A 9799-nucleotide genomic window follows, 5' to 3' on the forward strand; every position below is an offset into this window, starting at 1 on the left:
CATCATAGAACACACATTCACGAAGGAAAGATGAAAAGCTTCTTTGGATTGATTGGAGGTAGTAGAATTTCAAAACGTGTCGTTTCACTATTTAGCGAAAAAAGTCTTTTACACATTCAGCATTCATACTTACCAAAGTAGATGTTGTCCATGAAAATAATTTTGCATTATTGGATGCTATTTTCTTCACAAAACTATCTCCCACTATTCATTATATGGGATCATCTTTCACTTATGTTCATCACATGGAATCATCTTTCGCACGTATATTCATAACATGGGATCATCTTTCGTATTTATATTCATCACATGGGATCATATTTCACAGTTATATTCATCACATGGGATCAACTTCCACACTTATATTCATCACATGGGATCAACTTCCACACTTATATTCATCACATGGGATCATCTTCATTAAATCGCATGTCCATACACTTCTTTACAACAAATTATAACTAATGAAAATGTAGCTGCTTTTTATTGACGGCTTAAAAAGAGTCTGCAAAAATCAAATATAGCGATAAACCTAGCAATTGTGGAATACTAAGCTGCTATTTTTACATATATTTTATGTTAATCTGCAGTTTATTATATCTATTAAGCTGCTGTTTCAATTGGATCTCACTATAATAAGATTTTTGTGGTTGGTAAAGGTATTGGTTTTAGTCAATCTAATTCAAGTAGATCCAATGGAAGATAAGTAGTACTTCCGAAAAATGTAGATTAAATAATTTTATATTTCATGATTTTAATAGGTGTAAGTTGACAAGTGCAAAATTCGGGCAAGGGAGGAGAGTGTATAGTTCTTTTATAGAATAACAGAAGGAAACTGGACCCCAAAGCAGAAATATTTTTCAACCTTTATTACCATTGAAAAAGTGGCTAAAGAAAGAAGACATTTTTAAAATCCATAACTGAAGATAATAGTAGAACCTTGTCATAAGATAACAATGATTTGAGCTGCCGATTGCTTTTCCAATCAACAACAAAAGAAAGGTCCATTTTGAACATTTGCTTTCAACTATAGAATGTAGCATATTTTCTTGCCTTAAGACATATAAAAAAAGATACATTTGGAGATAAATAAGTTATCAGGACATATAGAAACCCCTCTGGACTGGGGCTAGGTGCTAACTCAATATGATTTATCTAAATCTCCTGTTACAAAATGGATATATATACAGCTCCTGAATCTCTTCTTAAAATGGTATCTTGCTACTTCAAGAAATGATGCAAAAACGATTACAGTTACTGGAAAGGAGGTTTTTTTTATTCTTCCATGTGCAGCTACTCCCCGGAAGGAGCTTGTGAAAATAAATATAAGGCATTGGAAAGGAAGACTGCTTGAAGACGACATGCCATCACTCAAAAATGAATTAGCATATAATGATACGGGATATCTACGGAAGAAGGAACTGCATTTAAAATTTAAAGATATCTGCCTTAGTCTGGTAGAAACTATAAGCACCGTATTATGGATTTATATCTAACGTCTGCGCTTCAAATTTCAGCCATGTTATAAGAAATTAGCACATAATATTCATATTGATGCATAAATCAACAACTTTCATAAACTATTTTCGATGTATAAAGATTTCAGATGGCAACTGGAAAATAATTGTATGATAATTGTTTGTTGAAGTTTACTCTAAGCTGGTTTTGATAGTTTTTTTAGCGGGATTTTTTGATGTAAGAGCTTTATTTGGCTCAACTGTGCCATGCATAAGCATTTTAGTTTAAAAGATATGCAACTAAAAATGAGAAAAAGAAGGAAATTAATTTATTTTGAAATTCTGTGCTTCCAGCTTCTTTAAGCTACAAACATACTTTAGAGCTCAAATTGTAGTACATTTACTTTAATTTAAATCTGTTATTTTAATTTTCTTGTTGTACCAACTGAGATATTTTGAAAAAGCATAGAAAGGATTTAAAAGTTGTCTTGTTGCTTTTCCTTTACCAAATGATTCGAAATCGTGACGCAATGTCGAAAATTTGGAATTTAGAGTACAAGCCCAATAACAAAATGTCAAATAAAAAAATAAAAAAAAACAAGTAAATAATAAGTATACAACACATAATATACGAACATAACATAACGAAAGGCAATATTTTATTGTACTGAAAATGCATAAAACATTTTCGTTTGAAGTGAAAAAGAGCATGCATAGAATTGTAAATAACATACATAATAATTCCATTTCATATGAATAGGAGAGTAAGTGATAAAAAATATGTAGATATAGTTATTTTTTGTGTAGTTACGCAAGATGGAGAAAAATAAGAAAAAAGATTGAGAAATGAGTTTTTTCTTATTCCCATAATTGTTCCAATTTTTTTATAAATCGACAATTAAAGTTTTGAAACATTGTGCGATTTTTTTTTTTTTTTTTTGCTTAGCATTATTGTAGTTTTGCATATACCGATAAACAAATAAAGACATATAATTCCAGAAATGTTTTTTCTTTTCATCTTAAAGGGAAATCTGAAAAAAGAATTGATTTGTTGTTTTGAAGATTACATTTTTTTCTGTTACTCATATATAGCACCTTTCTTTTTATACGAGAAAATTAAAAAGAAATCATATATTTCTGATGTCTTTATTCACAAAATTTTTCAAATATTTAATCAAAACCTTGATTAAAAATTTGATTATTTTTATTTTTACTTTATCTTTTCTGTACTAAATTATTAATTTAATTTTACAGAAAAATAATTCATTTTTCCAAATACAGTAAAAGTTTCTCTTATTAAATTTTTAAAATTCAAAATTGAGTGAAAAACTTCAATAATTTTGAAAATTCTTGATTGTTTTGATTTCAAAATTATAAGCTTCAAAATATGTAGTCAGGTAAAAAAAAGTCTTTTCTAAATGTAATAACAAAATTTGTTTTAATTTTGTGGAGACAGCTTACATTTCTTTCAAATTCACCATCAGACATATGTACAAATAAAGTCAGCCGAAATAAATAATTAAATGCAATTTAAATTTGGTAAACACATAGCCCATCTATTTGGGCGAGTGAAAATGAAATGGTAGGGAAAGCGAATATGTACTTTCAATGGAAATATAATCCCAACTTTACGGTAAGATAATTGTTATACTATTTAATATATAGACAGTTGTAATTAAATTATTAATAGCAATTATTTTGAAACTCAAATCTAGCACGGATTGAAAGGAAAATTTTAAATATTCTTAAAATTTTTATGTCAAACAAAACTGAAATTTGCAAAAAACGAATGTTTCTTTAATAAAGGAATGAAAGAATTCTTTGTTCAGTGTATTAATATTATTTGGCTTTTTCTTTCCTAATGTTTATTCTAACAATTGCTAAAAAAGGATAATAATTTTTATTTTAAATAAATAACTGGAAATTATTTTATTCATTCTTCGAGAGAAACTCTACAAGAATTTCTATTGACTTAGTTTCATTTTAGCAATCATCCGTTACTCAACATTATCTAAAGCTGAATTGGGATGAATAAAAGGAAGTAATTTTCTATTAGTTTAATCCAAAGAATAATTCTTATTTTTTAAATAATAATTCTTAAATTTTTTGCTGTAGTTTAGCTGTAAAAAGGGTAGCAACGTCAAGATAATTACTGATATACTGGATAAATTACTAATATATCTGCAGGTGAAAATAAGAGATTTTATCTTATTTTCTGATGCATTCATTTCACTCAATTGATGCATATTTAAAACGAAATTAACTGTTCGCAATTTTTGTATTTGTTTTATTAATCTGATCATTGAATTGATTGCTGAAATTCATTGCGTTTTCAAGAAGAATATATGTTAAAATAAAAGAAGTGTATACAAAAATATTCATGCATTTTTACAGCATATGATTTTACTTGGACGGATTTTAAATACAAGAATAAAGAATATTTTATTTGCCAAAACGAAAACAAAACCCCATTTGAAATTATAAGCTCTGTCTGACACATGTTTATTTAATGAAAGCACTGTGAGCTCTATTGAATAATATTATCAAATAAATGTTTATAAATAAAAATAATATCGATATCGAAAAACAAGAATGTGAAGAATGTATTTCAAAATAAATATATATTTATTCATCAAAATAGAGATTTGAAGTAATTTCTTAAAACGTAAGCTTCATGTTTGTGTAAACTTTATTTCGCAACTTTCCATATAAAGAAAATTTAGTGACGATTTTTACAGATAATTGCAAAGCAGTATAAATACCTTGCAAAAATTCTAGGTTTGGAAGAATGAAAACAAATTCTAATTAAATTACTATTTACTGAATAAAAAACGCTTTCAAACTTTTATCATCTTAGGATTCGTATAAGAGATTTATTTGTATCAAGCACAAGGAAAATAAAAAGATATTTTTCTTTATGTCTTAGATCATAAATATGTCACTTGAATAGAATCCAAAAATGCTATAATATGCACGTTTAATTCATAGTCAGAGTCATATGCAGAGTGTTTCGCAACAGTGAATACAAACTTCACAGAAAGATAGGTTTCTCAAAGACAAATTTCAGTCTACAGCGACGCAGAGTTGGAAAACGGATCCTCACGTACTAGTAGATAAATAATCCTCAAAAGTAACACAAGTAAGCGAAAAAATGTGCTTTAGTTTAATAAATGTGTGGACCACAGGGGCGTGGTGGTAAGGTCTCGATTTCGGAACCGGCTGGTTTCAAGTTCGAGACCCGATGCTTCCGAATAACCGTTGTATAAGCGGACATGGTGCACACTAAATCCTTCGGGGTCAAACGTTCTTCTGCTGGTGTGGTTTGGAGAGTGAGGTGCCAGCTCAGGTGCCGTCCTCGTTATCTGACTGCAGTTCAAAATTACGAGGTCCATTTCAAAATAGTCCAAGTGTTGCTTTGAAATGGGATGTTAATGTAACTAAACTAACTAATAAACACGATGGATAATTACATTGCATTTATTATTAAAACACACTTGTAATGTAAAGCGCAAGAGATCACATTTATTAAGAGCGCACTATGTTTTGAGGTTGCACTTACGATTTGTTATTCAAAACAATGTTTGTGCTAGTAAAAACTACAGACAGGAAATAGAAAACCATGTCAACAATAAACCTATATGGCAAAATTTTCAATTCTCTCCATTATAATGACATACACTTGACATACTTCTTGCAATTCTAGCTTTAGCTTCACTTGGGGAAGAAATCATTACAAACCTAAATTAAATCTGTTACGGTGCATTTTATGCAATTGCACATTTTCTTATTAATAGCAATACGAATAAATCAATTTATCAATAAATTATAAATTGTAACAAATTGTACCAATAAGTTTACATTTCTATTACCTTTTTCCGCAAATCATATCTATGCTTGTAACTTTTTTTTGTATTTATTCGTCTCACCATAGTCGTTGTGGTGGCAGGGGTGAATAATAATAGAAATCAGTTGTATGCAATAGCTGATTCATAAACAAATCCCACACAAAATACAAATTTGAGTTCTCCCGAAAAGTATGAAAAGTAGTCAAAATGTTTTGTAAATCACTAAAAATGATTATATAATCTAAAAACAATTAAAAGTAGATATGGATCAATTTTCGAAATTTTTCAAAGATTTAAAACAGTTTTAGAAGTCTGACAGATTTAAAATGGGATATTAATGCAACATTTAGATTTTCAAGAGCTGCATGATATAATATTAAAGTTATGTTCAATAATAGTATATGCTAAACCATTCTGAAAATTTTAATTTGTTTGTATTATAATGAAATTTAAACCGAATAAACTGATTAGAAGGTGATATTAATTAATGAACTTAATGAGTCCTTCAGGTATCACATAAAATAACAATTATGTGTTTATTCAAATATTTTTAGCATCTTTCTGATATTTATATTAATTAATGAACGATGATGATTGTAGAATTTTTAATAAATAAGAAAGTAAAACTGTGGAAGTGAATTAAGTGAACTGTGGAACAGATTGAAATATAAATAATCAATGTTGTTTATTTCGAAAATTAAGTAAACGCATTTCATTCGGATTTGTAGCTGCGTTATCCATGAAATTCAAATACAATATTATAAACTACCTCCAAATATTAAAACGAAATGGAATATTTTAAACAGGTGAAATATAAGTAGGAAATATATTTAATTAGTGCCTTACTCTTTAATAGTTATTGAATTAACAAAGATAGAATCTGAAGCAAGTTTTTCTCAGTTATATTTCTTATAAAAGATTGATAAATGGGTCACATATTTAATTAAATACTGTATAATTACTTTCATCTCGAATAATTGTTCATGTGTAGATATTACTTGCAATATTTTATAAAATTGTTGAATCTGATGTCTAGTCATTCTTGCATCTTTCAAGTCTATAATTTAAAGTCGCAAAAACTTGGGCAATGAAGTTCGATATATGTATAATATCTGTATTGAATTCTGAGAAGGCTATTATTACGAGAGGTCAATCAACACCTGATCGATAACCCGCACTTTACAGCCTCGTATATCAGCAATCGTGTGCTTTCCCCTGATAATGATCTCACCGGCGGTTACTTCAAATTTGAGGAGGATAAGTTACTGCATAAGCAAACAGTTTTCCTTTCCTGAGGTCATAATAAAGGTGTGGGGCAAATTACCCTAACTGTGATAATGAGTAGCTGCACCATAATAGAGGAAATTTTGTATTCTCTAAAGATTCACTATAAATCTCGAAAGAGTCTCAGTGATCGGAGGTAGGTCTTTATGATGCTCCAATGCCAATATTGGCAATTTGCTCTTCATTTAATTATTTTCATCATAAAATTTTTATGAGCTCCCTTTAAAAAAAAGTGCAGTCTTTAAAACCGCATTTTTAATAACAAACGCAAACAAAGCAAAAAATAAAATTCAATTATTATCATAATCACTAACATCTTATTTCTTAGAACATTTCTTACTCTTAGATCAAATCAATTATTTATCTTTTAGAGATATGACCTCTTATTTATAATGTCAAAACATTTAATGAAAGTTAAAATCGGGAAATGTTATTTAGAATTCAAGGAAAATTCTGGAGTCATATTTAAGTTTTCAGTTTCAAATACTGAAGAAATCTTCCCTGAGAACAGAATAAAAAATGACTACACCAGTAATAATGACCGGGTTGTAATTACCTGAATAACCATTTTGTGATCTTCAATTTCCAGACTGAATATTTTTTGTATGTAAAAAGGCTATAAAATTACAGGCGAAATACTTTTTTCTGAAGAATCAGCAAATAATGTGGTTTGGAAAACGACAAATTAAATTTTAGTCGAAAGATTTTTTTTTGTGTGTGTGTGAAAATAATTAAAGTGATACTATGCTTTACCCTTTAACGAAAATCTCCCTTAGCACTAATTAGAGTGTAAATTTAAGCTGAAATTAATGAGCCTCCAATTAAGGACTAATTTAAATTAGCGTATAAATGCAAATCTTCTTCAAGGTCACAATGTGCGTTATTTTTAAATCAATACACTGAAGTTTCGCTAAAACTATTTATTTCCTTATTAACACAACGATATTGTATACATGTAAGCTATTTATAACAAAATGATCGATATTCACAATACTTTACTGCATCTTAATAATGCTATAGAACGTTATGTTACAAGAGATTTAAGACGAAATTGAACACCATATAGCGAATTAATGAATACATATACATTTTGTATTGCATAAGATACCAAAATTAAAAATATATTAATTGAATAATTAAACAGTATTATTCGGAAAAAATCCCATGTTGAAATATTGTTATTATAAAATCTTGTAAATGAAGCTATATGCCGTTCGAGTTAAATTCCATACAAAATTATGACTTTTGATTTTAATTGTAAAAAGGTGAGGAGAATTTCCATTCCTAAAAAAAGTCTACGCCAAAAAATTAAAAATTAATAGAGAAAGTAATTATGCGTGAATAAAAAAAAACTAAGATATACCACAATGCCGATTATAATTAATAAATTAATATCTATTAATGACATATGATCCTTTAAATCAATAAATATCTATAAAATAATGTAAAATAAACTTTGAATTTGCTTTCAAAATCAAAATATTTCTGCATACAAGTATTTAGTTCTCTGAAACACACACACACACACAAAAAAAAGAAAAAAATCTCGAATAAAATGGAAAATCATACGTAACTCATTGTCTAATATATACTGAATAATATAGGTACTTAAAATGCATGGATAATAGAACAAACCTATAAAAACATTTAATTACTTTTTATAACTATAAATATTTATACACAGTTCATAATTTTTACGTTATAACGATTTACTCATATTACAAATATCGTGAGAGAAGTTTTATAGCAAAATTAGTTCATATGATATACACACAATATAAAGAGATAATTTAAATGGATGAATGAAGAACAAAAGATTAAGATATATATTTCTCTGGCAACAAATATATGCATAGTATTGTCAAAATTCTTTAAATCCCAAATTAAAAACTATATACTAAAAGTTTTGAAAATTACGAGACAAAAGTCGATACTTGAAGAAAGCTCATAACATATGTTTCTTTCTCCAACAATTCAACAACACATTTGAAAATAAGTAGATATAGAATTTAATTATCTAAAATATTAAACATAACGTTGTCTGTCATTTTATCATAATGTCAAAAAAACTCTTTTATAAAATATTTGTTTATAACTACTTACCGACTGAGGATTGAACTCAAACCAAGAATTAAGTTACTTGCGTATCAGTAATCCAAAACACAAGAAAAAAACTCAATGTGGAAATTCCTATGATTACCGCTTGAAAATGAAGAGTAAATAAAAAAAATAGTGAGGAGAAAAACAAAACATAGATTAAGATAGATAAGTCTGGCCTGTCCCAACGCGATTCGAACAGCTGTTAAGCCGCAAACAATCCTCTACCCGTGTTGCCGGCTTTTTTCGAATAAAAAGATATCGTTCTTACTTAGGTGGAAGAGGGATCTTCTTCCGAATTCCTGCCCAAATTTTCTGTTCCTTCCCGTAGTTTTCCTCTTCCGACTTGTGTTCTGTTCCCGTTAGAGATTTCCGAAACACGTGATTTACACACTTCTTTTAATTTCGAAAGGGTCCCATTCGGGAGTCACCGTATGTTCGGGATGCCATCCGTTTCCAGCGACGACATGAGCATGCGCGGTGAATGCCGATTCCAAAGTGACAACAAAACACCTGGCGAGAAATCCTGGATCCGGCTGCCACAATTCGAGTGCTAGTGCTTCTTCTCCCGCACGATGGATGGAATTGGAAGAAAGCGCAAAATTATTTTCCCCACGTTTTCGAAATAATTTCAAATTAAATATTTATTTTCTCTCAAAACATGTTTATACAAATATGTTTTGAGAGAAAATAAAGTATTACAATGAATACTGCATTACATCACTGTACTTTAAATTTTATATATCTGTGCTTAATTTAAATATTTTTTTGCTTTGTTTCTGTTTGTTAGTTTTTTTTTTTATTTCTAGATGCGGAAAACAAAATAAGTGAATGAATGACTTAACGAAATGTATATAATAAGAAATTCAATTTAATACGGTTGTGCTTTTCATTTTATTTAATGTTTTTCAAAAATTCAACGCATTTTTTTTAATTCTTAAAACAAGTAAAATAAAAAAAAATTAAATTAAATTCCTACTTAAATCAACAAAGAAAAATTTTATTTTAGTTACTTTTTATTAAATAATTATCAAAAAATTATTAAGTATCAAAAAGTTATTGATTTTTGCAAGAATTGAACTCGCATTCTTCACCTTCACGTGAAAAACACTGAAA

The 9799-nt window shown here is 28.4% G+C and overlaps 1 protein-coding gene across 2 annotated transcripts in view; it reads right to left on the bottom strand.

Moving 5' to 3' along the window:
- LOC129980958 (synaptotagmin-15-like) overlaps nucleotides 1-9149 on the bottom strand; it is a 77033-nt gene extending 67884 nt beyond the window's left edge. The window contains exon 1 of one of the 2 annotated variants that reach the window (XM_056091491.1): nucleotides 8955-9149. The gene's annotated coding sequence lies outside the window, so the exon portion shown is untranslated. Of the gene's footprint in view, nucleotides 1-8689; nucleotides 8857-8954 lie in introns of those variants that run through there. The other variant, XM_056091501.1, reaches the window with a different exon arrangement.
- Between the last annotated feature and the right edge of the window lie 650 nt (nucleotides 9150-9799).

This window comes from Argiope bruennichi, chromosome 1 (assembly GCF_947563725.1).
Source record: "Argiope bruennichi chromosome 1, qqArgBrue1.1, whole genome shotgun sequence".
NCBI lineage: Eukaryota > Metazoa > Arthropoda > Arachnida > Araneae > Araneidae > Argiope > Argiope bruennichi.